Source organism: Patella vulgata, chromosome 2 (assembly GCF_932274485.2).
Source record: "Patella vulgata chromosome 2, xgPatVulg1.2, whole genome shotgun sequence".
NCBI lineage: Eukaryota > Metazoa > Mollusca > Gastropoda > Patellidae > Patella > Patella vulgata.
In genome coordinates, this window is record NC_065880.2 from 3,009,447 (window position 1) to 3,036,958 (window position 27,512).

The window sequence follows — 27,512 nt, forward strand, 5'->3', positions numbered from 1 at the left end:
TTATTATAATATTTTGTGTGTATACTCGCCCCCTCCCCAGGGTCATAGAATTAAAAAGGAGGCAAATTTGATACTTCCAGTCTACACCTGACAAACTTTGACACCAATTGTAAATGACACACCCGTCCATATTGTTTAAGGCAATATTAAAATGATTTTATGACTACTTTTAATACCTTGAATCAGGTAACGGACGAGCTGGAAGCCTTTAAATATAAAATAGTGTAAAATATAATTATATCTAGAGAGGTGTAGAAAAATATCCCCAGGTACTCCTGACCTGTATAAAATACACAACTGAAGAAAGGAATAACAGACAAGAAGTCAACTGTTACAGAGAATAATCACAAAGGTAAATATTCATTTATTATAAAAATGGGGAATATTTAAAGAGGCCTTCCTACTTACAAACTGTGTGATTTGAACTATTTGGGCTTGAGCGTGTTCAAATTAATTTACCTATCAAACGTTAACTTTGCTTCGATCCCCCACAAAATATTTAAAACATGTCACGTGTCTTAATTGACGGGAGAATATATGTTTAATTTATATCTGTCATTGCTCGTTGTCCGTATACCATAAATATAGATGCCTTAGTAAATTATTATCTCCTGTCAACTTGTGTTTTCGAGCAGTAAATGGTCACATGGTCGCTGTTATCTCTGAGAGTGATGACGTCGGGGCGAGTTAATTAGCTCGCAATATTAACTTGATTCTGCTGAAAATTAATTTCTAAAAGAACAACATGAAGGTTTTGGGGGTATATTTGGATAAAAAAAATAGTTCCCATTTAGTGTAAACGATACATAAGATAGTAAAAGTAAAAGGCACCAATTTGTGTTACAACGTCCGATGTAATCAATTAACATGTACGTGTTATCGACGCCGTATGACGTTCAACGAAGATTTTCCCAATACCGGTGTGAATCAGCTTGCGTTTAGTAGCAGAGTCTATGGTATTTTGAACCCTTTCGATGTTCTCATGACCGCTAGTCGCTAACCTTTAGATTAACATATTCGAGGCGCTCCTTACGTCGATTGAGCTCGAGTAGGCAAGCTGTCAGTTAGTGACACCGTTACACTATTTTGCTGTGAGCGCTCCATGGGTGGTTTTCTGGGAATCCAGTATTTTTCTAGTAAGATGAAATGAAATGGGGTTTAATGTCCTACTGTTCTGCTCCGACTGGGTTAATGAAGACAGGCATACATCATACAGTGTGTTATGGAAATTTTGCCCAGATAGCAGCGCTATGTTCTACTCTTATATCAAAATCCAATTGTCAAGGGATCTTTTACGAGCACGCCAATATGTACATGGAGCATCGATTTTTCGTCTCGTCCGAGCGACTATACGTTGTCCCTTGTCAAGTGCTCCGTTCTGCACCACTGTTTGTTGGAAATAACTACCCAACACATCTATAAGGTATATACATATTTCCAATTAGGAATTGTGAAATTACAGGTATATAGAGAGAGCACTTAACACAAACTCGACTAACCTATCAAAAATGCCAGCAGTTGGCTGAAACTTGAGGACCCGGAGGTAACCCACGAAGATGAGTAGGCGACTTTTCTCCTTGCCAAAATAGGCTTTATAATCAATCTAAAGCACACGCATCGTGTTAGGTGACTCGACTCCCACCACCCCTACATTGGCACAGGATAGCTTAACCCTTGTGTGAATACAATAGATATTTCTTGACCCCACGACCATATCCTTAACATTTGTGGGGAACTGGTTCACAATTTTCTAGCGAGAATTTTATGCACTGTTAGCTACTTAATGTCGAGCATAAAGCTACAAATAGAACGGAAGTGAGGCAGGGGCAACATTCATCATTTGACAAAAAACTAAAAGTATTACATTATCGGAAACAAGGGGTTTCAAAAATACTTTATAATTCATATTTTCACTGTTAATACCTCAAATATGTTTGTTTTGGTTTTTTTGCTTTGATTATTATTCAGTCTTTATATAAAGCTGTAGTTTGATCGTATTTGAATAAAATTTTGTACACAAAAATCTATTTATGTCTGGGGTCTTAGATTACTCCTTGTTGCCGACAACGTTTTTCGTGCGACGTGACCAAACAAGGGTTAAAGGATTATTGAAATGGCTTCTTTTTTTTATTTTTTCAGAAATGAAAGTAAAGATTATCGGCATATTTTGCCTGTTGGCCATTATGGTCGTCTGATTTGTAGAAGGGCAAACATGCGCTACGCATTCCAATGGATGCAGTGACCCTTTCAACGGGGATTACAAGCAACATTTTAATCCTGCACGTCATAAACATGATTTCTGCTATTCATGTTTAAGTAAACGCTTCATTAAAACCAGGTTTAATCTGCCTTCCCAAATTAAAATAAAATGAAATATTGATATAAATGGAATTAGAAAGTGAAAAGTGAAGTTTAGGACCAGGAAATGGTCCCCTTACGCACGCGCTATGTATCTTCTTGTTCTTGAGGTAACGCTCTTGGAATAAAACCTAACCTGCTTGGGCATGACGTCATATGGCGGCGATGACATCATGCCCGGTTCGTGATAGTAAGTTTGCACTTATTTGGATAGGGATAGTGGCATAAACATTAACAACCGAAATTGATACTGGAACGAAATATCGGTATAATTTGAATTGGGCCGGTAACAAATTTATATTTAATTTAATAATTTGTGTTGACTCTAAAATGAAGCTTTATTTCCACAGTAAAACAGCTTGCGTTATAATATGCAAAACCAAGACCTTATCTTGCAGACAGTATTGGACCCTTCTATTAATTAAGGGTTTTGATTTCTATCCTCGCCTCCGAAACAAATACTGTTCTTGCCTTGATTACGCCAATGTAGTAATTCAAGTTAATATGTCACGTAAGTTGTGTTTATACTTTATTTTATTAGGGAAAACACTATAGTGTAAACCAGGCGAGCTGCGACCAAAAGTTTAGAGACAATATGAGGCAATACTGTTCATCGCTTTCAGGTTCTAAACTTCAGGATTGCAATGATGAGGCAGATGATTACTATAAATGGGTTAGAAGACTGGGATGGTTGTAATACGAAGACCCTTCCGAGAGTTGGTGTTCAGGGTCGTGGGTTCGACAATGTATATAGACTATCTGAGAAAACTGTTGATTCGAAGGCATGTCTTTTTATTATTCGTATATCTAGCAAATTCTAATCATTGTTAATTTACTGGCTTAATATGAATAAAAAGTACAATATGAAGTCGTCTGAATATGGTGAGGGGGGGGGGGGGGTCGAATTGCCGTGTGCTTTGTATCATAAAGTCTGTCATTGAGTCAACTCGCGTAGTTTCGATTTCACAGTTGTACGTGACAAGGAGTAGTGTCGCCTGTCCAACCTCGTGGGTTTCTCCGAGTCCTCCGGTTTCCTCCAACTACTAAAGACCCCAACGCGCAAGCGAATTATTAAAATAAAAGTTTAACCCTATGTTAGTCCTGAAATGACCTAGTTAATGTCGAGTGGACGTTAAACCCCATTTCTCCCTCTCTCTACAAAGTAAAGACTTAATTGGTATTAAAGTTTTTCGGGTTTAAGTGATAAATTTAATAAACATTTACCCCAACACAATCTTGAAGAAAACAATAAACCTAAATAATTATAATATGTAATAAATTCTAGTTTTTCCTCATACAAAAAAAACACTTTTCATTTTTTCTAATAATTCCACCATTTCTAAAAACTATAATTACATCAAGGTTAAACAGTTTACAAAACTTTTCAAGCTCGTGTATTTCCCTTTAAAGGTCTGCATATAAGAATGCCAGGATATTATTTACCTCGTGTATCGTGATATGCCCCTAACATCGGCATTTTCCAGCATATCATATAAATGATTAATGTAAAAACCAAACAGAATGGGACTTAAAATGCAACCTTGTCGAACACCAGTACGACATTCAAAATAAGGGGTAATATTTGATCCAGTGTACATACTTCTTAATGTCCTCAACATATTGCCTTCTATACCCGTTTGGGCTAATAAACATATTAGTTTGGTTCTATTTACTGAGTCAAATAGAAAAGTCTACAAATAGACAATAGAAGCTACCGTTGTGCCTAAATAAGTATTTCTGAGCTCAGCCATGCAATGTTAAAATGTGATCCACCGTCGAGTAACCTGGTCGGTAGCCTGCTGAGACCTCTGTGTATTTATCATTTATTTAAGATGAAAGAATCCACTTTTCCGATGCAGTCCAGAAGAGAAATTCACCTGTAATTATTAGTATCAGATTTTAAACCTTTCTTATACACCGGATCTATTAGGGCTTTTGACCAAGAATCGGGAAATTCTCCTGTATCAAAAATCCTATTAAACAAATTTGCTATTACGATAGAAAATGAATTTGAACATACTAAAAGAAACTCTATAGCAATCCCATCTGGCCCAGGGGCAGTTTCAGATTTCATTTCTTGTAAAGCATTTAATACTTCTAATGCTAAAATGGGAGTATTTAATATATCAGTACTAAAGCCTTTAACGGCCAAGCTCCACCTTATATAAAATGTCTTGTAGAACCCTATACTACCAGCAGAAATCTCAGTTCTCAGAAAAAAACATCTTCTAAAATCTCCAGCCATTAACTTACAACTTGGAAAACGTGCCTTTTCTTGTGCTGGTCCTTTTCTATGGAATAGACTACCGCAATCAATGAAACAATTACCGTCTGTGGGCCACTCAAAACATTTCCCTCAATGTAACTGAACACCTGTATATTCTGATTGTCGTCAGCTGGTGAGCCACGGCTACAACGTGTCAATTGCTATATCCTTAAGGGTAATAGGAAATCGGGATATTGTCATTTAGGAAATTTATTAATAATTACATCGAGTCTCTGCAATTACGTCACCCTCAGAGTTGTGAATACTTACACCGGGGCCCACTGCAAACATTTCAGCATTAAACGCAGTATCTTAGGGATATAATATTTTAGTTTATGGAGTCGGGTTTTTTTTTCACAATTGTCTTAAGCACTTCCTTTGAATTCTTTCGGCGCCGTTTTTCGAGTGTTTAAGTGAGGCTTGTAATGCCTTGAGAAGAACACCACGTACAACTGGGTTTGTTATTCTTATATTCGACTTTGTATCGGGATAAACGCGTATGTCTTTTCAATATACGCCCATTCATTATGCACCTCTTACCTGGGATGTGGCTACGCCCTTGGGGAAATTATACACCGGTCACAAAGATAGAACAGAACAGTTGACAGCTTTGCCAATCATTCTCATGGCACATCTAACTGTCGCGGAAGAAACCTTTTCTCTTATTTCGTCTGTTCTACCTAAGTACATTGCAAACGGTGTAGCATAAGACAACACCTTTCGTGGTTGTTTATTCATTGCGTTACACACTTGGGGCATCTTCTCTACACAGCTGTAGTCGTCTTTTCAGTTGATCAAATTTAATCTTATCTTTCACAACTCTATTAATTCTCTCGATTTTACCTTGCAATTGAGTATGGTATAGTCAATTACAAATTATTTTAACATTTTGTTTTATGAAATGTGTTTTAAGTGCGCCTTTACATTCAAGGCACTGGCCACTCTGTATTATTGACGGGTATCCATGTTCGGTACAAATCGATTTAATAGCTATTTTAACTGTGTTGACTTCCTTGTTTTTTAACAGCCTTAAGATTAAATATCTAGAATATATACCCATAAATGTTAGTATGTAACGATACCATATGGTAGTATGTATATAACTGCTTTACCCCAGCTTTAAACACCACCAGGGCACCGTCTTGAGTTTCAACTAACTAGAACTAGAAGGTCCTTTCATTTCATTCCAACAACTTTCCATTGTCCCTTGTCAGGAACAGACATTGTTAAATTCATGTTTAAAGGAGGTGGCCCATCTGTTTCTTGTACGGTGGCTCAGCGAATGAGGTGACCCATATTTTTATAATACGGTGGCTCAGCGAATAAGGTGCTTGGTTTCTAGCCAAGAGGTTCTGGTTTGGTCGCAAAACTTCGGCGTGATTTTCGCTTCCAGTGTTACAGGTGAAAGTTCCTCGGTATTTTCCGTCGCGGTGTCTGAGTGGTGAAGAAAGGTGGATCTGGCAAGGTAATGTGCCTATTTGTTAATATAGGACAAAAATCCGAGGTCCCTTGTACAATTAAAGGACCATGGCATTGACGGTTGGAATTCAAAATAAGAGTTTGTAATGCCGCTTGTGAGAGAGGGAGGGGGGGGGTAACGTCCACGCGACGCAAACTAGGTCATTTCGGGACTAACATATGGTTCAATTTTATTTCAATAATTCGCTTGCGCGTAGGGGTCTATGGCAGTGAGTGGGGACCGGGAGAAAACCCACGAGTTTGGACAGTCGACCCTACTCCTTGTCACGTACAACCGTATTATCGAAACCTCGCCAGTTGACTCAATGACAGACCTTATGATACAACGTGCATGCGCTAACCATTGGGCCATCCATCATCCCCCCCTCCGCCTCCACTAGCATTACAATCCAGTATTCTCATTTAACAGAACACAAGAAAGTGAATTACCTGGTCACTCCCCCCGCCCCCAACCCTCGCACACACCCCACCCCCACCCAAACCGCAATCACATTCACGATTGTATGTTTCGTATACACAAAATTCTTTCTGTATTTCCAAAGTCCAAGTAAGCTCTTTTTCGATGATGTATCTATTTTGCCTATGTTCTGAAGGATGTGTTCTAAAATTTTAAAAAGTTTCACGTTATGGTACATTACTAACATTAAATACGCCGGTGTTTCCTTCTCTTCCACATTATAAGCATTTAAATCAACGGGGTAAACAATTACCAGTCTGATTCCAGTATATTCTAGGATTATCTCCCCTTGAATTATCTCCCTTGTTATAATTTCCCATGGCGTATAATATTTTGTTGAACTTTCCCAAGTTCTTCATCATTATAACCAGAAGAAGCCCAGCATTTCCCAATCACCTGATAAAAAAATTGTTGTTTTTTTTTATTCTGAAGCATATCTGATAAACCGTTCACGAAATCACAGTTGTGGCTTTTGCATAATTGAATAATTCTAAGCCAACTATTATCTCTGTTATTTGTATGCAGGGGCGCTGGATGTTCAGGTCTAAGTCTGGTTAATTATATGCAGGGTCGCTGGATGTTCAGGGCCAAGTCCATTTGGCATGTCCGTCATTTTGTGTTTTTTGTTCCTGTTTGCTTGATACGTGAGAAGGGCATGGGACAGAAACTATACCACTTGACGCAGTGATAGATCTTATGTTAGCACGAACAGTTAGAACCGGGATGAAAGAACGAAGTTCATTACAATTTCTCTCCTTAAACTGGGTAACGACAGTTGTACAAAGTTTCATAAAGATATCTTCAACTTATCATGGCATATGCTATGGAAAAAAACTGATAGGGAAGGATGGACGGACGAACGGACGGACGGACGGGGGGGGGGGCAATAAATCGTATAAAGTTCCAGTTCCAGTTTGTTGGAGAAATTATATCGAATATTGTCTGAACAAAAATAACAACAACGCAAAATGACTTTATGGCATTTTATTTTTCAACTTCTGGTTGGACACTTGGTTGGATCGTCATGTCAACTGTAACGAAAACAAAGGAGAAATAAAACAATGGTTACCTTAAAGGAGGAATAAAACAATGGTTACCTTAAAGGAGGAATAAAACAATGGTTACCTTAAAGGAGAAATGAAATACGATTTAACGTCTTACATTTTGTACCAACTGGTTTAAGGAATTTTGCCCAGACAGCGGCGCTACGCTCCATTGATTTTTCGATTTTCCAAACTGTCAGTGGATTTTTAAGTGCTACGATCGGGCTGGTTTTTGGCCCCACCGAAGGACTAGAAGTTTTTCCGTGCCAAACCCTACACCACAATCGGATTAAAATACAGATCTATATTTCGTTTCGTTTCGTTTTTTTATACTTTCGATGACCTACACTACACTGATTATAATACAGATCTATATTTAGATACTTTCGATGACCTACACTACATGAAAATCTGACCGTGGAAGGTCGCGTCAAGAGTCCCTCTCTCTCTCTCTCTCTCTCTCCCCTTAACAACAGTACCCCTGGACACATGATTGTCAAAAGGCAATCATCGTGGTAGGTTAAACCCAGTACCTGGGCAAGTGATGACAATTTGGAAGCGAATCCAATAAAAGATTGGGAGCTTGCATGGTTGATGGACATTTTCTGGTATTTAGATAAAAATTACTATAAAAATCACCAATCTCTTACCCATTAGAAAATATTACCAGAAAAACTTTATTCCTCTTCTAGACTAAAATCCTGTCCAGTCACAAACCTCTCTAGTTCTTCCAACGGTTCATCATTTCTCGTGAAGACATCCTCGACATCACTAACGCCTAGGTCTCGCTTCCCTTTCCGCCCTCTGCCTCGTCGACCTTTCGGCCATAGCGGTCTTCGACTTTTACAATTACATTGACATTAACATACCGGGCGGTAACAGGTGGGATAACTCTTGTAATGTGACAGGACCGTGGTAGACAGGAATATTATCAATATTCCAAATACAATTAGGTGCCTCATCTGTCAATAAAATATGAAATAGAATAGGGGTTTAACGTCCAAATTGTCTACACCGACTGGGCTAATGACGACTGACATACACCATACCATACAGTGGTATATAAGGAGAATACTGCCCGGGCAGCGGCACTATGACCTTCTCATTCTTAAAATCCAACTGTCAAGGGTTCTTTTATCTCCTCTGTCAATATAATCCTCAGTTTAAAAGAAAAATGATTTAAGTTTAAAGATTCATTATGTAAGATTTAAATACAGGGCTGATTATTCTTGCTATAATAGTTCATAAATAGATAATGTAAAATGAATATGCTAACAATTTTCATTCCGAATACATTTTACTGTGCAAACTAAAAAGTGTTTGAAGTTTCGTCAAAATGTAGCCTAGATTGTTTATTATCGCAGAGTCTCGATTATCTATTTCATCGTTAAACTTTTTTAAATGGCGGCGATGTTCTAATCTTCTTAATATCGTAGCCATCCGGTGATCTAGAGAGTTGATTATGATCTTGTCATGTGAATATAAGTCTAAATAATGATTTAAATAACATTTGAAGTTAGAAGAAAGACAATGCATTAGACAAATTTAGCTCTTACAATAGGCATCTTTATTAAACAGCATGATGTAAAACTTTTATTTAGCTGTAACCCGATCGATCGAGTTACAAAAAATCGATATGTCATTGCTTAGATTATCAACCAAAAAAATAAGGGCGAGCCTTTTTTATTTCCTACAAGAACTTAGTTCTGTTGAAGGTCAGTATCTTGGTTTGACTCGGTACCCAGATTGGTCCGACGGTTTCCTAATTTTATGGTTACAAAATAAACAACTGTGACTAAAATCGTTGGTGAAAGACACTCTAAAAATGAGGTGAAATTGGTTTTAAATTCCTATTTTTCTGCACCTAACGGACTAATGAAATCAGACATACACCATGCAGTTTACTTTGAGAGAAACGTTGGTCCGAACAGCGTCGTTCCTCTAGCCAAAAACGTTGTAATATAGGCCTACTGATGTGTCCAACTATCAAGGTTTTTTCACGTGCCTGCCAACGTGTAGCGGGATCTGGTTGTTTCGTCCCATCCGAATGACTAGACGACATTTCATTTGAAGACGCTTCGATCCACAACACTGACAAGTGGAAACCAGACAGGAATATCACTAGGAACTTTCCCAGTCAACACCACGAAGTCGAACCTGGTTAGTGAAACAGCGTCATACTTACAGAGCCACCGCGGCTCCCTGAAGATACGGGGAACGGAACAACGGATAGATCAAGTCTAGTCAGGTAATAAACAGGTCCCGTATAGAAACCAGGAAACAAATATACACATGGCCGGAAACAGAACTACATCGACTCTGGTTCCCACTGTCTCATCATTACCTTAAATAAACCCCATTCTTCTTGGGGATAATCGATTCTCTTAATCCCTAAAATAGTGATAATCGAGTAAAATGGCGGATTGCGGACTACAGCTTAAGATAATGTCTCAACCAACCATGACAGATGAAGTATATGGGTTGTGTTTAATTACGTCACGATTCTATACACACACCATTTCCGTTTTACGGACTGACAGAAATATGACAGGACTAAATCCCGCGTCACTCAATAGCAATTCTGTCTGTTCAGGTCGTTCTGAACTGATAATTGAGCATCCCCCCCACCTCGTCCGCTAAATAAACACGAGCCATACGTCCATCCGTGGCCCTAGTTGATCTTATAGGCTTATACACAGGGCTGGATTAACCATTAAGCAAAACAAGCCCCTGCTTACGGCATCATGGGAATGGCGGCAGAACCGAATGTCTCCTTTGTTACAAAGCAAATTAACAATATTAAATGGCCGCCATCCACAAACAGACGGACAAGGAGACAAACGACAATCACAAATATATAAATAAAATAATATTTACCTTGATGTTAGTTCTCTGTAAAAACTGATTTAATTTCATTCTTCAGTTGTCTGTTTTATACTAATCAACAATAATTGGTGATGTAATCTTTAATACCACTCATCTACAACTCTCTCCAGATATAATTATATTTCACACTATTTTAAATTTAAAGGCTTGGTTCAAGGTATCGAAAGTAATCATAAAATCATTTTAATTTTGCCTTAAACAACTGATGGGTGAAGATTTAATTTGTTCTCTCGCCCAACTTAATCATATTTAACAAGATTTGGAATTTAATGTCTTCCAGGGATAAAACTATATGTTTAAAGATATCAAATTTAAGAACAAAGAACACCGGGGATGAATCCAACTCTGTGTTTTATTGTATATAGATGACATGCTAAATTACATTATCTCCTGCATGGTGCTACAAATGGCGTTTGTTTGTAAATCAGTTAAAGACAAAAATTGTGTATTTTAGACCATCTACAGAATAGAATATATTTAAATATTGATTATTGTAAAATCTATAAATACTTATTATTTTAAATTATGTATTAACTAGAAGAATGCCCGGCTTCACTCGGGGGTCATAACCCCAAAACCGGAAGTGGTAGACTAACGCCACCTGGCCTATGTTACTCCCCGGTCCGAGCTACCCCTATACCCCAAATTTCAGACTCGGGGCAGACCTAGTGTAGCCACCAACCCCGAACAGATAGACAAACAGACAGACAGACAAACCACAGTCACAAATATTAGTACAGATAGATGAACTAGCCAAGTCAGCAAGCATACCTCTAATGGTACTCTCTCTGTTCAAAAAATTTTCAGACAGAAGGATTCTCATATGATATATCTATTAGACTTGTTTAAATTCCATAAAATAAAATATGCAGCTAGTGGTGATATTGGATGGGCTTCTTGTTTAATGAAACAGAGAACTGAATTACACAAAACACGATTAGACTTCATACTCCCCACGAAACTCTCTGGTGTCCCCCTCCTTTGATTCCCAAATACGTGCTGATTTTGCTTAATGGTTAACATAGAGTCGGATTTATCCCCTAGAGTCTTTAATCTTAACTTCTTTAAACGTATACTTTTATCCCTTCAAGACTTTCAGTTTAAAATCGTGTTAAATATGATTACTATGCAGGCCCGTAGCCAACCAAAAATGTTCGGGGGGGGGGGGGCAAGGGCTTTTGGGGGCGCCGATAAACGCAATCACGCCGCTATGAGCGCCTATTTCATTCGTGGGCGCCTAACCAATCTCACTCGGCATTATGGGCGCCCCGCCAATTATATTATGGGCACCGATGATCTCGGTCTAATGGACATCCCAAGAATCATGCCGTTTTGGGCGCCCAACCAATCTCACTCGGCATTTTGCATTATGTGCAGTGCGACAATCATATATTGTCATTATAAGGCGCCCCACCAATCAAGTCATTATGTGGCGCCCAACTAATGTCACTCGACCATATGGGGCGCCCATACTCATATTGGTTGTTGTCATCGTATTGCGTCCAATGGAAAGGGCGTCGATTTTTGCCGGAAGTCGAGGGATGAGGGGGAGGAGCTGATAATTGCCATGTGAAGTCTTGCCCCTTTCATAACCCGATAACACAACATCAGACAGTATTTAACTAATCATACGTCACTTTATTCTGTCGTGTTATTCTGTCGACTATAGTCTCTTTCTACAAGACACAAAAAACATATCGTTGGACTCATTAGATAAATATAAATAAAACTGATACAATGACATAATCAATGGGAAAATGGTTATTAATTATTCCTTTTCTCAAAATAATCAAAAGTTTTGCGTTCAAAGGGAAATTGTATGTGGTATTATATTCAAGTATTCTAGAATTATAATAGCAAAATGAACGTTGTTTAGCTAGGTTAATTCCTTGAATAACAAATGGTGTCAGGAGTTCGCGAACTAGCAAGCACATCCTGCCTCATGTACGATAGATAGACCGGGCTTTCAGAAGATTTCACATTTGTTTTATTTAAGGGTAAATAGGGAATTGCAGAAAGCCTTAAGTCAGGTCAAAATCTTCCAAATCACCACATTGGTGTTAGCACGCCACGCCAAGAGTTTTTTTTTATATTTTATGATTTACAGGTTATATTGAACTGATCGTATATTCATCGGTAGATGATCGAAAATAGGCACAATATAGACTTCCGCGATTGGGAGAACCTCTGAAAGTTGTTTTTATAATTTTGTAATCAATAAAATGATATGAATGATGTTTGATACGAGCGGAAAGTAATAAAGACCTGAAATTGATTAATCAACATAGGGTGGTAAAGAGAAATATTACATATTTTTAATCCGTTTCAACAATAACGTACATTTATTCAAAATATTTCTTTCAATAAATCATAATAATTTTAACTTGAAAACAAGACAAGCAGACGATCAGCGCTAGCTTAGACCGGGATTTCAGAAGATTTCACGTGTTTAAAAGTGGAAAAGGAATTGTAGAAAGCCTTATATCTGGACGAAAGGTTTTCAAATCTCCATACTGGTGTTAGCACGCCACTCCAAGAATGGTGGGGGGGGGGCCTTTTTCTGAGATGCGGAAATCGATTCGTAGCTGTTATTGACCTTATCGTAAATTCATTCGTCCGTTCCATACGCTCCAATGGAATGATTCTCGAGTTACATCTCCCAGCACGTATTTGTTTTTATAATTACGGAATGAATAAAATGGTATCAATGATATTTGATACAACTGGAAAATAATATAAGCCTAAAATTGATAAATCAGAATGGGGTTACAAGACAAGTAGACGAACAAAGAAAAAAATATACTAAGGGACCATGCTTCAAGCATCGGGCATGCATTTACATCAGAGGGTGTCATCCTTTCTTTGAAGTAATGATCATGCCAAATTTGATTAAAATCCATTCAGATTTGCGGAATGAAGAGTGTTTACAGACAAAATGTAAACAAAAAAGTGGGCGTAGCCCCGCTCCTGCGAGTCGAGTATGCACCAATATTAATCGGTACCATCCTGTTATTGAAATGATTGATCATGCCGAATGTAAACCAAGTCTGTTAATAATTGGGACCTGTAAAGAATTTACAGACAATCCCTGGAAATCGGGCATGAACCAAGATCAATAGTTGGCGTCCTTAGGATATAAGATAGAAAAAAAAACCCAGACCTATAAAAATATATTTTCTAAAACTCTTTTAATTTTGAAATTATATTGTTTTCACATATTTTGTGCCGAGTATTTTAGTTTTGTAGAGTCAGGCTATAGCGCATGTGCGGTCTTAAACTTCCGACACGATAAGTCGAACACACGAGGAAACGACTGTTTGGTGTTTTGTCGTGTTAACGTATCCTCGACTTATCCTGGCTATACGTCAAGGAGGCGAGAACGCGACGAAATCAGGCGATGTTACGGCAAAAGAACCAATAACAAATAACGAAACACGATTAGACTTCATACTGCCAAATAAACTCTCTAGTGTCCCCCCTCCCTTGATTCCCAAACACGTCTTAATCTTAAATTTGATATCTGTAAACGTATAGTTTTATCCCTGCAAGCCTTTCGGTTTAAAATCGTGTAAAATATAATTAAATATTGAGAGAGTTTTAGATGAATGGTATTAAATTTCATATCTTTAACGCGATGTCATCTGTATACAGTAAAACACGGAGTTGGATTCATCCCCGGGAGGGTTAATCTTAAATTTGATATCTTTAAACATATAGTTTTATGCCTGGAAGACTTTCAATTTAAAATCTTGTTAAATATGATTAAGTTAGGCGAGAGAACAAATTATATTTTCACCCATCAGTTGTTTGAGGCACGATTAAAATAATGTTATGATTACTTTTAATACCTTGAATCAGATTACGTGGACCAGCTGGAAGTCTTTAAATTTAAAATAGTGTAAAATATAATTATATCTGGAGAGAGTTGTAGATGAATAGTGTTTGACATTATAACACCAATTATTGTTGATTAGTATAAAACAGACAACTGAAGAAAGAAATTAAATCAGTTGTTACAGAGAACTAATATCAAGGTAAATATTGTTTTATTTATATATTTGTGATTGTCGTTTGTCTCCTTGTCTGTTAGTGGTTGGCAGCCATTTAATATTGTAAATTTGCTTTGTAACAAGGTAAATATTGTTTTATTTATATATTTGTGATTGTCGTTTGTCTCCTTGTCTGTTAGTGGTTGGCAGCCATTTAATATTGTAAATTTGCTTTGTAACAGAGTAGACATTCGGTTCTGCCACCATTCCCATGATGCCGTAAGCGGGTGCTTGTATTGCTTAATGGTTAATCCAGCCCTGTGGCAACTAGGGCCACGGATGGACGTATGGCTCGTGTTTATTTGGCGGACGGGGTGGGGGATGCTCAATTGTCAGTCCAGAACGACCTGAACAGACAGAATTGCAATTGAGTGACGCGGGATTTAGTCCTGTCATATTTCTGTCAGTCCGTATAACGGAAATGGTGTGTGTATAGAATCGTGACGTAATTAAACACAACCCATATACTTCAGCTGTCATGGTTGGTTGAGATATTATCTTACGCTGTAGTCCGCAATCCGCCATTTTACTCGATTATCACTATTTTAGGGATTAAGAGAATCGATTAGCCCCAAGAAGAATGAGTTCTATTTAAGGTAATGAGACAGTGGGAACCAGAGTTGATGTAGTTCTGTTTCCGGCCACGTGTATATTTGTTTCCTGGTTTCTATACGGTACCTGTTTATTACCTGACTAGACTTGATCTATCCGTTGTTCTGTTCCCCGTGTCTTCAGGGAGCCGCGGTGGCTCTGTAAGTATGACGCTGTTTCACTAACCAGGTTCGACTTCGTGGTGTTGACTGGGAACGTTCCTAGTGATATTCCTGCCTGGTTTCCACTTGTCAGTGTTGTGGATCGAAGCGTCTTCAAATGAAATGTCGTCTAGTCATTCGGATGGGACGAAACAACCAGGTCCCGCTACACGTTGGCAGGCACGTGAAAACCTTGATAGTTGGACACATCAGTAGGCCTATATTACAACGTTTTTGGCTAGAGGAACGACGCTGTTCGGACCAACGTTTCTCTCAAAGTAAACTGCATGGTGTATGTCTGATTTCATTAGTCCGTTAGGTGCAGAAAAATAGGAATTTAAAACCAATTTCACCTCATTTTTAGAGTGTCTTTCACCAACGATTTTAGTCACAGTTGTTTATTTTGTAACCATAAAATTAGGAAACCGTCGGACCAATCTGGGTACCGAGTCAAACCAAGATACTGACCTTCAACCTTCGATTTTTTGTAACTCGATCGATCGGGTTACAGCTAAATAAAAGTTTTACATCCTGCTGTTTAATAAAGATGCATAATGTAAGAGCTATTGCATTGTCTTTCGGGATCACGGTGGCTAAGTGGGTAAGGCACTGGCTCGCTAGCTTGGAGGTCGGGTGTTCGATCCCTGCATTGGCCGAGAAAGTTCATCCAGATTTTCCGGCGTGGTTCCCCCTTGTCAGTGATGCAGGACGGAGGGCCTGACAAGGACAGCTGTCTAGTCATTCGGATGAGACGAAAAACCGAGGTCCCGTGTACACATTGGCGTGCACGTAAAAGATCCCTTGACAGTTGGAATTCGATATAAGAGTAGGCCGTAGTGCCGCTGTCCGGGCAGAATTACCCTCATAGCACACTGTATGGCGTATGCCCGTCTTCATAAGCCCAGTTCGGAGCAAAACAGTAGGACGTTAAACCCCATTTCATTTCATTTCATTTCGCATTGTCTTTCTTCTATCTTCAAATGTTATATAAATCATTATTTAGACTTATATTCACATGACAAGATCATAATCAACTCTCTAGAACACTGGATGGCCACGATATCAAGAAGATTAGAACATCGCCGCCATTTAAAAAAGTTTAACGATGAAATAGATAATCGAGACTCTGCGATAATAAACAATCTAGGCTACATTTTGACGAAACTTCAAACACTTTTTAGTTTGCACAGTAAAATGTATTCGGAATGAAAATTGTTAGCATATTCATTTTACATTATCTATTTATGAACTATTATAGCAAGAACAATCAGCCCTGTATTTAAATCTTACATAATGAATCTTTAAACTTAAATCATTTTTCTTTTAAACTGAGGATTATATTTACAGAGGAGATAAAAGAGCCCATGACAGTTGGATTTTAAGAATGAGAAGGTCATAGTGCCGCTGCCCGGGCAGTATTCTCCTTATATACCACTGGATGGTATGGTGTATGTCAGTCGTCATTAGCCCAGTCAGTGTAGACAATTTGGACGTTAAACCCCATTCTATTTCATATTTTATTGACAGATGAGGCAACTAATTGTATTTGGAATATTGATCAACTTCCTGTTTACCACGGTCCTGTCACTTGACAAGAGTTGTCCGACCTGTGGACGTCCAGTATGTAGATGCCAGTGTAAAAATCAACACAGATGGAGGGGAGGGCGAGAAGTAGTCAATGATGTCGAGGATGTCTTCAAGAGAAATGATGAACCGTTGGAAGAACTAGAGAGGTTTGTTACTGGACAGGATTTTAGTCTAGAAGAGGAATGATGTTTTTCTGGTAATATTTTCTAATGGGTAAGAGATTGGTGATTTTTATAGTAATTTTTATCTAAATACCAGAAAATGTCCATCAACCATGCAAGCTCCCAATCTTTTATTGGATTCGCTTCCAAATTGTCATCACCTGCCCAGGTGCTGGCTTTAACCTAGCACGAGAGAGACTCTTGACGCGACCTTCCACTACAACTGGTAAGATCTTTAGTGTAGTGTAGGTCATCGAAAGTATAGAAAAACGAAATATAGATCTGTATTCTAATCCGATTGTGGTGTGGGGTTTGGCACGGAAAAACTTCTAGTCCTTCGGTGGGGCGAAAAACCAGCCCGATGGTAGCACGTTAAAAATCCACTGACAGTTTGGAAAATCGAAAAATCATTCGAGCGTAGTGCCGCTGTCTGGGCAAAATTCCTTAACCCAGTTGGTACAAAACGTAAGATGTTATCATATTTCATTTCTCCTTGAAGGTAACCATTGTTTTATTCCTCCTTTTATGTCGTTACAGTTGACATGACGATCCAACCAAGTGTCAAACCAGAAGTTGAAAAATAAAATTTCATAAAGTCATTTTGTGTTGTTGTTATTTTTGTTCAGACACCATTCGATATAATTTCGTCAAGAAAAATGTATTTTTTGAGGAACTGGCACTTTATACGATTTATTGCAGCCCCCACCCCTTATTTAATAGTGGGCCTACTTTTATTATCCCCCGTTCAACTAGATTCAAGGAGAGATATTGAAATGGACTCCGTCCGTCCGTCCGTTCGCCCATCCGTCCGTCCATCCTTCCCTATCACTTTTTGTCCATAGCATATGAAACTTTGTACAATTATCAACATAGTATAGTAGTTGTGACTCAAACATAACTTTGTATGGTTTACTGTCGGTACCCAGTTTAAGGAGAGAAATTGTAATGACCTTCGTTCTTTCATCCCGATTCTAACTGTTCGTGCTATCATAAGATCTGTCATTTCGGTCCCATTCCCTTCCTACGTATCAAGCAAACAGCAACAAAAAACACAAAATGACGGACATGCCACATGGACATTGTAAGTGACAAATAACTAGACTTAACCCTGAACATCTAGCGACCCTGCATACAATTAACCAGACTTAGCCCTGAACATCCAGCGCCCCTGCATACAAATAAATTCAATTATGCAAAAGCCACAACTGCGATTTCGTGAACGGTTTATCAGATATGCTCCGGAAAAATATTTTTATCAGGTGATTGGGAAATGATGAGCTTCTTCTGGTTATAAAGATGAAGAACTTCGGAATGTTTAAGAAAATATTATACCCCAAGGGAAAACATAACAAGGGAGATAATTCAAGGGGAGATAATTCCTGGAATATACTGGAATCAAACTGGTAATTATTTTCCCCGTTGATTTAAATGCTAATAATATAGAACAGAAGGAAACTCCAGTGTGTTTAATGCTAATAATATACTATAGAGCTAAACTTATTTTTAGAACACATCCTTCAGAACATAGGCAAAATAGATACACCAAAGAAAAAGAGCTTACTTGATCTTTGGAAAGACAGAAAGAATTTTGTGTATACAAAGGGTACAATCGTAAATGTGATTACGGGTGGGGTGTGGCGGCGTATGCATGGATGGGTGCGGGCGGGGGGTGGGGGGAGTGACGAGGTAAATAAGTTTCTTGTGTTATGTTAAATGAGCTTACTGGATTATATTATCAGAACTTTGGAAAGGACAGAAACAACTTTTTTTATATGAAGGATGTAATGATGAATGTGATTACGGGGGGGGGGGGGGGGTAACCCTTTACATTTCTTCTGTTATGTTAATATGTATTCTGTGTAGATATTTGTATGTATTTCTTAATGGGTTAATGATGACGGATTTTGAGTGACATTTTGCCCAAACAGCGGCACTGCAAATTCTTATTTCGCATTCCGACCGCCAACAGATAGAGTTGCCATGGTTTTTCCTGGATTTATAGAAATCAAGTACAAAGAACCAAGTAAACGTACTGTTCTACTTGAACAGTTTATCTTTATTTAGTTACATTTGGTTATATATTCAGACGACATTGTCGTGTTATATACCAGTTTGTATATAATAAAAAAACAGGCCGTAGAATCATCATGTTTGTTAGGCCGGTCTATATACATTGCGAAACCCACGACTGTTCGCACCAACTCTTAGAATTCTTTAAATAGGACTTCCATTCAAACAAGGAGACACCCACATAGTATGCAGTTGCGTTGCCATTGCATTTATCTTGTTCAGAATTATTTGTAATAGTAGAACAATACCTCTCCATATTAGCTTTAAAGATGAGGTCGCATCTGCTCTTTTTTACATTGAGTACTTTTCCCTAATAAAACAAATACAAAGTATAATTAAAGATTTAAACATACATGATAAACTAGCTTCAATTATTGAATTGGTGTAAGCATGCAAGAATAGTATTTGTTTAGGAGGCAAGGATAGAATTAATAATACAAAAAACAAAAAAACAATTAAAGACACATTAAATAAGATTTAGATAAAGAGCTGGTAGTTCTCGAGGTTAGAAAATAGATAATGAAAAGGTAATGTGTTGACAATTTCAGTCAAATTACATTACTCCAAGCCTTGTTATTGTCGTTAGAAGAACAGCCTTGATTGTCATTGCTACCGTTGTTACGATAATAAACAAAGTCTCGATTATCTATGTTTATGGTAACCGCAAAAACCATTTAAATCTATTGAAAATCTAGAGTTGATTATTGTCGTAGAAAGTTAAAGTAGCTAAGTCTCTAACTCAATATCATCCAAAGTCTTACACGTTGAAAACACGAATTATTTGTCAATTCAAATCAACATTGATGTTGTGATCTTACCGGGAAATGGTAGGCTTCTGATATCCAACATTTAAGACAAAATAAACATTTAACCATTGGTATATTTGTAACAAGTGATCAGAAAGTACATTTGTAACAAGTGATCAGAAAGAACGAGGCTAGACTTATTCCACAACTCATGTCAAAGGGTGACGCCATGATAGCATGCGCAATAGACTGGAATAACCAGACGCTAGAAATTGACATTCAGTCGAGACTCATGCCGTATTTCGCTGGACATAACTGATTTGGAGTTAGAGTCAAAACGGGAACAATTGAATGTAAATCAGTTTATATCCAATCAGATTACATTATTATATGCGTTTCTAGGTCCCAAATATTAGCGATTTAGCTCCTTTAATTAATGTCTAATTAATAATTTAGATAACATTTAACGCCTAAAGAAAGACCTGCTAAAGGCAGATGTAGCTCTTACATAGTGCATGTCTAATAGAAGGGCCCGACGCTGACCTCCCGCCCCCAGCTCCTTGTGTTTCTGATTATAACCCAGGCCGAATTTCGGATGTTAATATTTACGCCACTATCCAGGAACCGGGCATAGTGTCATCGCCGCCATATGACGTCATGTTCAAGAGGTCAAGTTTCAGGTCGATCGTACTTGGATTGTTGGAAACTTAGGTTTTTATTCGAAGGGCGTTACCCCCAAGAAGAACAAGATGCACAGCGCTTGCGAAAGGGGTCCATTTCCTGGTCAAAACTTCACTTTTCACTTCCTAATTTCAGTTATATATATATATGCGTTTACTTACACATGCATAGCAGACATCATGTTTATCACATGCAGGTTTAAAACGTTGTTTGTAAGCCATGTTGAAAGGGTCACTGCATCCGTTGGAATACGTGGCGCATGTTTGCCCTTCTACAAATCCGACAGCCAGAATGGCCAACAGGCAAAATATGCCGATTATTCCTACTTTTATTTCTGAAAAAAAACGAAGCTTCACAAAGTAAAACGTGCTTTTATAAGGATGATAATATAACCACTTCCTGCCGCTTTACATTCATATTATTTCATCCAACAAATTTAATTTTCCTATAAGATGCCGCTCTTCAATATTTTACATCCTTGTTTAGGCATTTCAATGCCTCTTGAAGAAGCTATCCTGGGCCAATGTGGGGGGGGGGGGTCGGGTCACCTAACATAAGGGGTGTGCTTTAGATCATAAGGCCTATCATGACAAGAAGAAGGGTCGCCTGCCCAACCCCCTGGGTTATATCTGGTGCCTCTGGTTTCACCTCATTGTTAACATTATTGGTATATTAGTCCCGAAATAAGCTAGTTTTTGTCGAGTGCTATCATTCTATGATTTAAAAATGCCCAATTCTTGTAATGAAAATATATTTACCATAAAGTTGCATTCCTGCGAAATAATTATTGGGTAGTTATTTCCAATAAAAGTATGGCATATATGGTATAAATATATGAAAGTATAGACAGCCTTACTAGAAAAATACTGGATTCCCCGAAAAACACTCATGGTACGCCAACAGGAAATTGTGTAACGGTCTCACTAACTGACAGCTTGCCTATACTCGAGCTCAAGTGACGTAAGGATCGCTTCCTATGTGTTGATCTAATGGTTAGCGGTCGTGAGAAATCGAAAGGGTTAAAAATACCATAGACTCTGCCACTAAACGCAATGTGTTTTTCACCGGTATTCCGAAAGTTTTCGTTTAACATCATACGACGTCGATAACACGTATATGTTAATTGATTACATCGGACGTAGTAACACAAATTGGTGCCTTTTACTCATTTACGCCATCGCGTACTATCTTATGTATCGTTTACACTAAAATGGAACTATTTTTTTTTTATCCAAATATACCCGAAGACCTTTATGTTGTTTCTTAGAAATTAATTTTCAGCAGAATCAAGTTAATATTGAGAGGTAATTAACTCGCCCCGACGTCATCACTCTCAGAGATAATAGCGACCACGTGACCATTTACTGCTCGAAAACACACGTTGTCAGGAGATAATAATTTACTAAGTCATCTATATTTATGGTATACGGACAGCGAGTAATGACAAATACAAATTAAAAATACATTCTCCATCAATTAAGACACGTGAAAAGGGATAACTATTTTGAGGGGGATCGAAGCAAAGTTAACGTTTGATAGGTAAATTAATTTGAACACGATTAAGCCCAAATAGTTCAAATCACACAGTTTATAAGTAGGAAGGCCTCTTTAAATAATCCCCATTTTTATAATAAATGAATATTTACCTTTGTGATTATTCTCTGTAACAGTTGACTTCTTGTCTGTTATTTCTTTCTTCAGTTGTGTATTTTATACTGGTCACTAGTACCTGGGGATATTTTTCTACGCCTCTCTAGATATAATTATATTTTACACTGTTTTAAATCTAACCGTATCAAAAGTAATCAAAAAATCATTTTAATATTGCCTTAATTATATTTTACACTGTTTAAAATCTAACCGTATCAAAAAATCCTCTGAATTTTGCCTCAAACCAATGGGCGTGTGTATAATTTATAATTGGTGCCAAACTTTGTCAGTTGTAGACTGGAATTATCAAATTTGCCTCCCTTTTAATTCTATGACCCTGGGGAGGGGGCGAGTGTAAAAACAAAAAAATATAATAAACAGTTAATATGCTACCTGGGCAATATTCACAGAATGTAAAACTTAGAAGTAATTAGCCCTTTGTCGATCGATCGATCAACTGAGAGAGAGAGAGAGCGAGAGAGAGAGAGAGAGGGGGGGCGTGCTGAGTGGGTAGGCAAGGTAGACAACCGCCCCTAATTGATGCAAATACAAAACAAAAACTGAAAATGATTGATAACGCTGGAATTCGATGAGATGTATTACCAGGGCCTGGCGGTAATTGTGGCTATGTGCCCTCTCGTAAAGTGCCTTCGAATTTCGAAAGAATTACCTGAAATACACTAGGAAACCCCGCGCCATTGTCATCATATTTCCATTGCCCTAATGAAAATATTGTGCTCTCTTTTCCTACTGCCCTTCCGATGTTCCAGTCAAGTCCAAGATACTAAAAACCAATCGTACATACACCATCGATCAACCCTCCTTGTTTGTTGGCTCTCAACCTCAGTATGACAGAAGCCAGTTAAGGCTGCTGGTGATCGACTGATTGTGGCTGGCATCCAATTTTCTCTGATTTCGGATTCGAGTTTAAAAACTGTGCAGTTGCCAACCATTTATAGTCACAGTTTCGCATTTAGCCCCATATTAGAATTGTCAACGGTGAACTGGGTAGCTCTGGGCCCTCGGAAAAACTGGTTTTGTTGGGTCCCGATATTCTTGAAATAACGACTAGCACCTCACGCATAGATCATTCTTCTCCTCGGTTTGATGCCACTGAGGTACCCGGACCCGTTCACGGTGAAGAATGACGTCATGACGAGAAAACAAAACTAATTTGATTTACTATTCCTGCACCAAAGTCATAGATCATTTTTCTCCTCGAATTGAGGCCATTATAAATTTCAGTGGAAGCGAAGATGAATTTTAGTTATTATGAATAAAATATATATGTCAAATTATGTTTTTTCCAATCGGAGGGGATGGGCCCCTGACCCTTCTGGGCTCTCAGATTAAGCGGGGTGCTGACCATGCTGCAGCCAGGGTCCCAGTGTTAAAGGCCCCTCTCTCAAATTATAGTTCTAATTTGCCAAGTAAATCTATCTATCAACTATACTGACATACAAATTGTATTTGTGTCTGACGGACAATGACCACAATATGCCCTTTCTAGACACCCACAGTTTTATGTGGATGTATATTGTCGTCGCCACTGACCGTCCGGATGTCCTTCCAGCTGTTCACATTTTGTTTGTACACACTCTACATGTCACAATTTGTTTCCAATTTTGAAGAAACTTGAAGTATAGTTTCGTATCCCAAGGATCAGGGTTCCTTTTCTTTTTGTTTTTTTTTACATTGACTCATTGTCGAACCGGGGGGTGGATGGCTGAATGGTTAGCACGTGCGCGCTGTATCTTAATGGTTTCGATTCCCCGGTTGTACGTGACAAGGAGTAGGGTCGCCTGTCCAACCTCGTGAGTTTTCTCCGGGTCCTCCGGTTTCCTCCCACTGCTAAAGACCCCTACGCGCAAGCGAATTATGGAAATAAAATTGAACCATATGTTAGTCCCGAAATGACCTAGTTTGTGTCGAGTGGACGTTAAACCCCATTTCTCTCTCTCTCTCATTGTCGAACCGTAACATCCTGGATTATGGCCCCTAATTGTGCGATAATCCCTTAATAAATATTTAGCTTGTACTCTGATTTATACGGATGGCTTCCAGATTAGATTTCACGGCCGAATTGATACTTCCATAACATTCTGAATCATTTAATCCGTTTTAGTTTTATTCATTTAGCTAAATGAATTTAGGAAATCAAAAGAAAAAAAATAAAGAAAAAACCCCAAAACAAACCCGGAAATTGCACCACAGGTGACAGTTTTTAGCTGTTAGCATACTCAAGGCCAATACCGTTAGCACGAACTCTATTGACATCCTTGGCCAGGGTAATTATTTTACACCGGTGCCATGGCCGGTGTCTTAATCTTAATTATCCTCTCGTTTTCGTTATTATGTCAGTTTCTTCTTAAAGTGCTATTTCTCACTCATTAGCGAACATAATTGAACGAAACCTGACAGGTATCCTTTTTAGGGAATACCCGTCCCATTTGGTGCTTGTTTTTCTTGACCCATAGGTCGTTTATTGTCTGACTAGGAGAGAGAGAGAGGGAGAGGGAGAGAGAGAGATGATGTGGTTTAACGTCCATTCGACATAAACTATGTTTTTTTTTCTGGGCTAACATATGGTTCAATTTTATATCAATAATTCATCTAAAACTATCTCCGTATATTTACACTGTTTTAAATTTAAAGGTATCAAAAGTAATCACAAATTCTATTAACTGGTTTCTGTGAAATTTGCCCGGGCAGCATTTTAACGCTTTATATTATAATTTTGTGTCTACACTCGTCTCCTCCCCAGAGTGAAGGAATTACTTGAAGGCAGATTTGTTACTTCAAATCGACACCTGACAAACTTTGGCACCAATTATGAATTTTGATTACTTTTAATACCCTGAATCAGGTAACGGACGAGCTGGAAGCCTTTAAATTTAAAATAGTGTAAAATATAATTATATCTGGAGAGAGTTGTAGATGGATGGTGTTTGACATTATAACACCAATTATTGTTGATTAGTATAAAACAGACAACTGAAGAAAGAAATTAAATCAGTTTTTACAGAGAACTAACATCAAGGTAAATATCATTTTATTTTTATATTTGTGATTGTCGTTTGTCTCTTTATTTGTGCTTCTTTGTTTGTCTGTCTGTGAATATCGTGTTTTTTTAGGCTGTTTATGAATGTCGTTTTTTTCTTTATCTGTCTGTGAACATCGTGTTTCTTTGTCAGTCTGTTTGTGAATGTCGTGTTCTTCTTAGTTTGTTTCTAAATTTCGTGTGTTTTTCTGGCCACGACGTTAAAATTTTTGGTATAAGGCCCGCTCGAGACGGGGAGGGAGATAAGGCTCCAGGCGTAGTGCTACAACCCCCCCCCCCCTCCATGCAACCTCTCTATTACCAGACAAGAATTGTTCCTGTTTCACTGTCTTTAGGGATTTCCTGCGTTGTCGAGCGTGGCGGTGGCTCAATGAGTCAGACACTGTCTCACTTATTAGATTTGACCTCGGTATTTCCTCTTGTCAGTGGCGCAGGACTGGGGGCGTGGCAAGAACCCTGTCTAGTTGTTGGGATGGTCACGTGTAAACACTCACGTTCACGTAAAACAACCCTTTACAGATGGAATTTGAAATAAGAGTAGGTCGTAGTGCCACTGCCCGGGAAAAGGTTATTTTTTATAGGAAACTGTATGCCGTCTTTATTAACCCAGTTGGTGCAGAAAAGTAGGACGCTAAACCCCATTTCATTTCATTTTTATTTACAGATGAGGCAACTAATTGTACTTGGAATATTGATCAACTTCCTGTTTACCACGGTCCTGTCACTTGACAAGAGTTGTCCGACCTGTGGACGTCCGGTATGTAGATGTCAGTGTAAAAATCAACACAGATGGAATGGGAAGCGAGACCTAGCTGTCAGTGATGTCGAAGATGTCTTCAAGAGAAATGATGAACCGTTGGAAGAACTAGAGAGGTCTGTGACTGGACAAGATTTTAGTCTAGAAGAGGAATAAAGTTTTTCTGGTAATATTTTTGATTGTAGTTTGCACCCAATACCTTGATCAGACAAATATACAACATATATAACTTTCCCGAACCTTCCAACTTTTTCTAGAACCCTCCAATTATTTCTAAACACTCTTTCCAGAAATTTCTATTGTTTCTAGAAGTTTCCAAATGACGATTCTAGAAAATGCCATCGCCTACCTCACATACCTTTGGCCCAAATTCGACTACAGCATCGTGTACGTATACCCATCTTCATTAACCCAGTTAAATCTCTTTCCATGTCTCCTTTAAGGTAATAAGACATAATAGTATCATTCTTTTATTGTGTTACAGCCTAAATGACGATCCAACCAAGTGTCAAGTCACAAGTTGAAAAATAAAATGCAATAAAGTCATTTTGCGTTGTTGTTTTTTTTTATTTAGACACTATACGATACAATTTCGCCAACAAACATTAATTTTTTGAGGAACTGAAACTTTCTATGATTTACTGTCCCCCGCCCCCTTCCGGCATTTTGATAGTAGGCCTACTTTTATTATCCCCCACCGAACGAGGTTAAAGAAGAGATATTGAAATGGACTCTGTCTATCCGTCCGTAGTTCCTGTTTTTTCCCCAGAAATACAAAAAGTTGTTTCTGTCCTTCTGAAATTCATAGTTCATCTTGCCTATATGTACAATCGTGAATGTGATTGCGGGTGCGGTGTGCGCGGGGGGGGGGGGGTGACGACGAAGTAATTGTCTTATATACTATTCAAAAAAGTAGGGGATATTTGATTTTGGGGGCATAATACTAAAATATGCAAATGACTACGAAAAAAGTCACAATACAACCTAACAGAAGAAACATTTCCAGTTACATGTGACGCCCAAACGCACCAATAGCTACCGCATGGAATGCATGTGATGCTTGGGATCATCATGGGGGTCCAACCCAAGATTTGCACGACTCTGACTTTGAATGTTACAGTCATTGTGGCATTGAATTCCAGGGTGGAAACATCAGTTTAATTGTTTTAGTGACCAGAAAACAAATTTTGATATGCGTCGGCTTACCCAAAATGAAAGGTTACGTGCCCTTGGCATGCTACAGATCGACACAACACAGGCGGTTGTGGCGCGGACGATGAATGTTTCTCAGTCTGCGTTGCAACAGGAATGGGACAATCTGGACCAAAATGACCTTAGACGTCTCATTAGGAGTATGCCACGTCGGATCAATGCTTGTTTGGCAAACAGAGGAGGATTTACCCGTTACTGACTTGGTTGTGATGCTGTGGTTACTTTGCTGTTTGACCCCGGGTATCATTTTACCCTTATAATGGTCAGTCTGTGCCTTACTTAGTCTAACGATCATTT

At 38.4% G+C, this 27,512-nt stretch overlaps 4 long non-coding RNA genes across 5 annotated transcripts; 2 read left to right on the plus strand and 2 right to left on the minus strand.

Annotated features, from left to right (window-relative positions):
• Nucleotides 1-286: 286 nt before the first annotated feature.
• On the plus strand, nt 287-26,549 carry LOC130010679 (uncharacterized). 2 transcript variants are annotated; one of them, XR_008785953.1, is made up of 3 exons: nt 287-352; nt 25,911-26,169; nt 26,488-26,549. It is a non-coding gene; the product is annotated as an uncharacterized LOC130010679 (long non-coding RNA). The 2 variants fall into 2 exon arrangements; XR_008785952.1 differs by lacking the exon at nt 287-352 and adding an exon at nt 25,073-25,225.
• Nucleotides 7,531-10,515, minus strand: LOC130010680 (uncharacterized). Its single transcript, XR_008785954.1, has 3 exons — nt 10,481-10,515; nt 8,254-8,565; nt 7,531-7,591 (listed from the first exon to the last, which is right to left on the minus strand). It is a non-coding gene; the product is annotated as an uncharacterized LOC130010680 (long non-coding RNA).
• On the plus strand, nt 14,404-17,638 carry LOC126811646 (uncharacterized). The gene is made up of 3 exons (XR_007675693.2): nt 14,404-14,523; nt 16,818-17,090; nt 17,576-17,638. It is a non-coding gene; the product is annotated as an uncharacterized LOC126811646 (long non-coding RNA).
• LOC126811647 (uncharacterized) lies at nt 19,063-22,339 on the minus strand. The gene is made up of 3 exons (XR_007675694.2): nt 22,182-22,339; nt 20,697-20,869; nt 19,063-19,418 (listed from the first exon to the last, which is right to left on the minus strand). It is a non-coding gene; the product is annotated as an uncharacterized LOC126811647 (long non-coding RNA).
• Nucleotides 26,550-27,512: the final 963 nt, after the last annotated feature.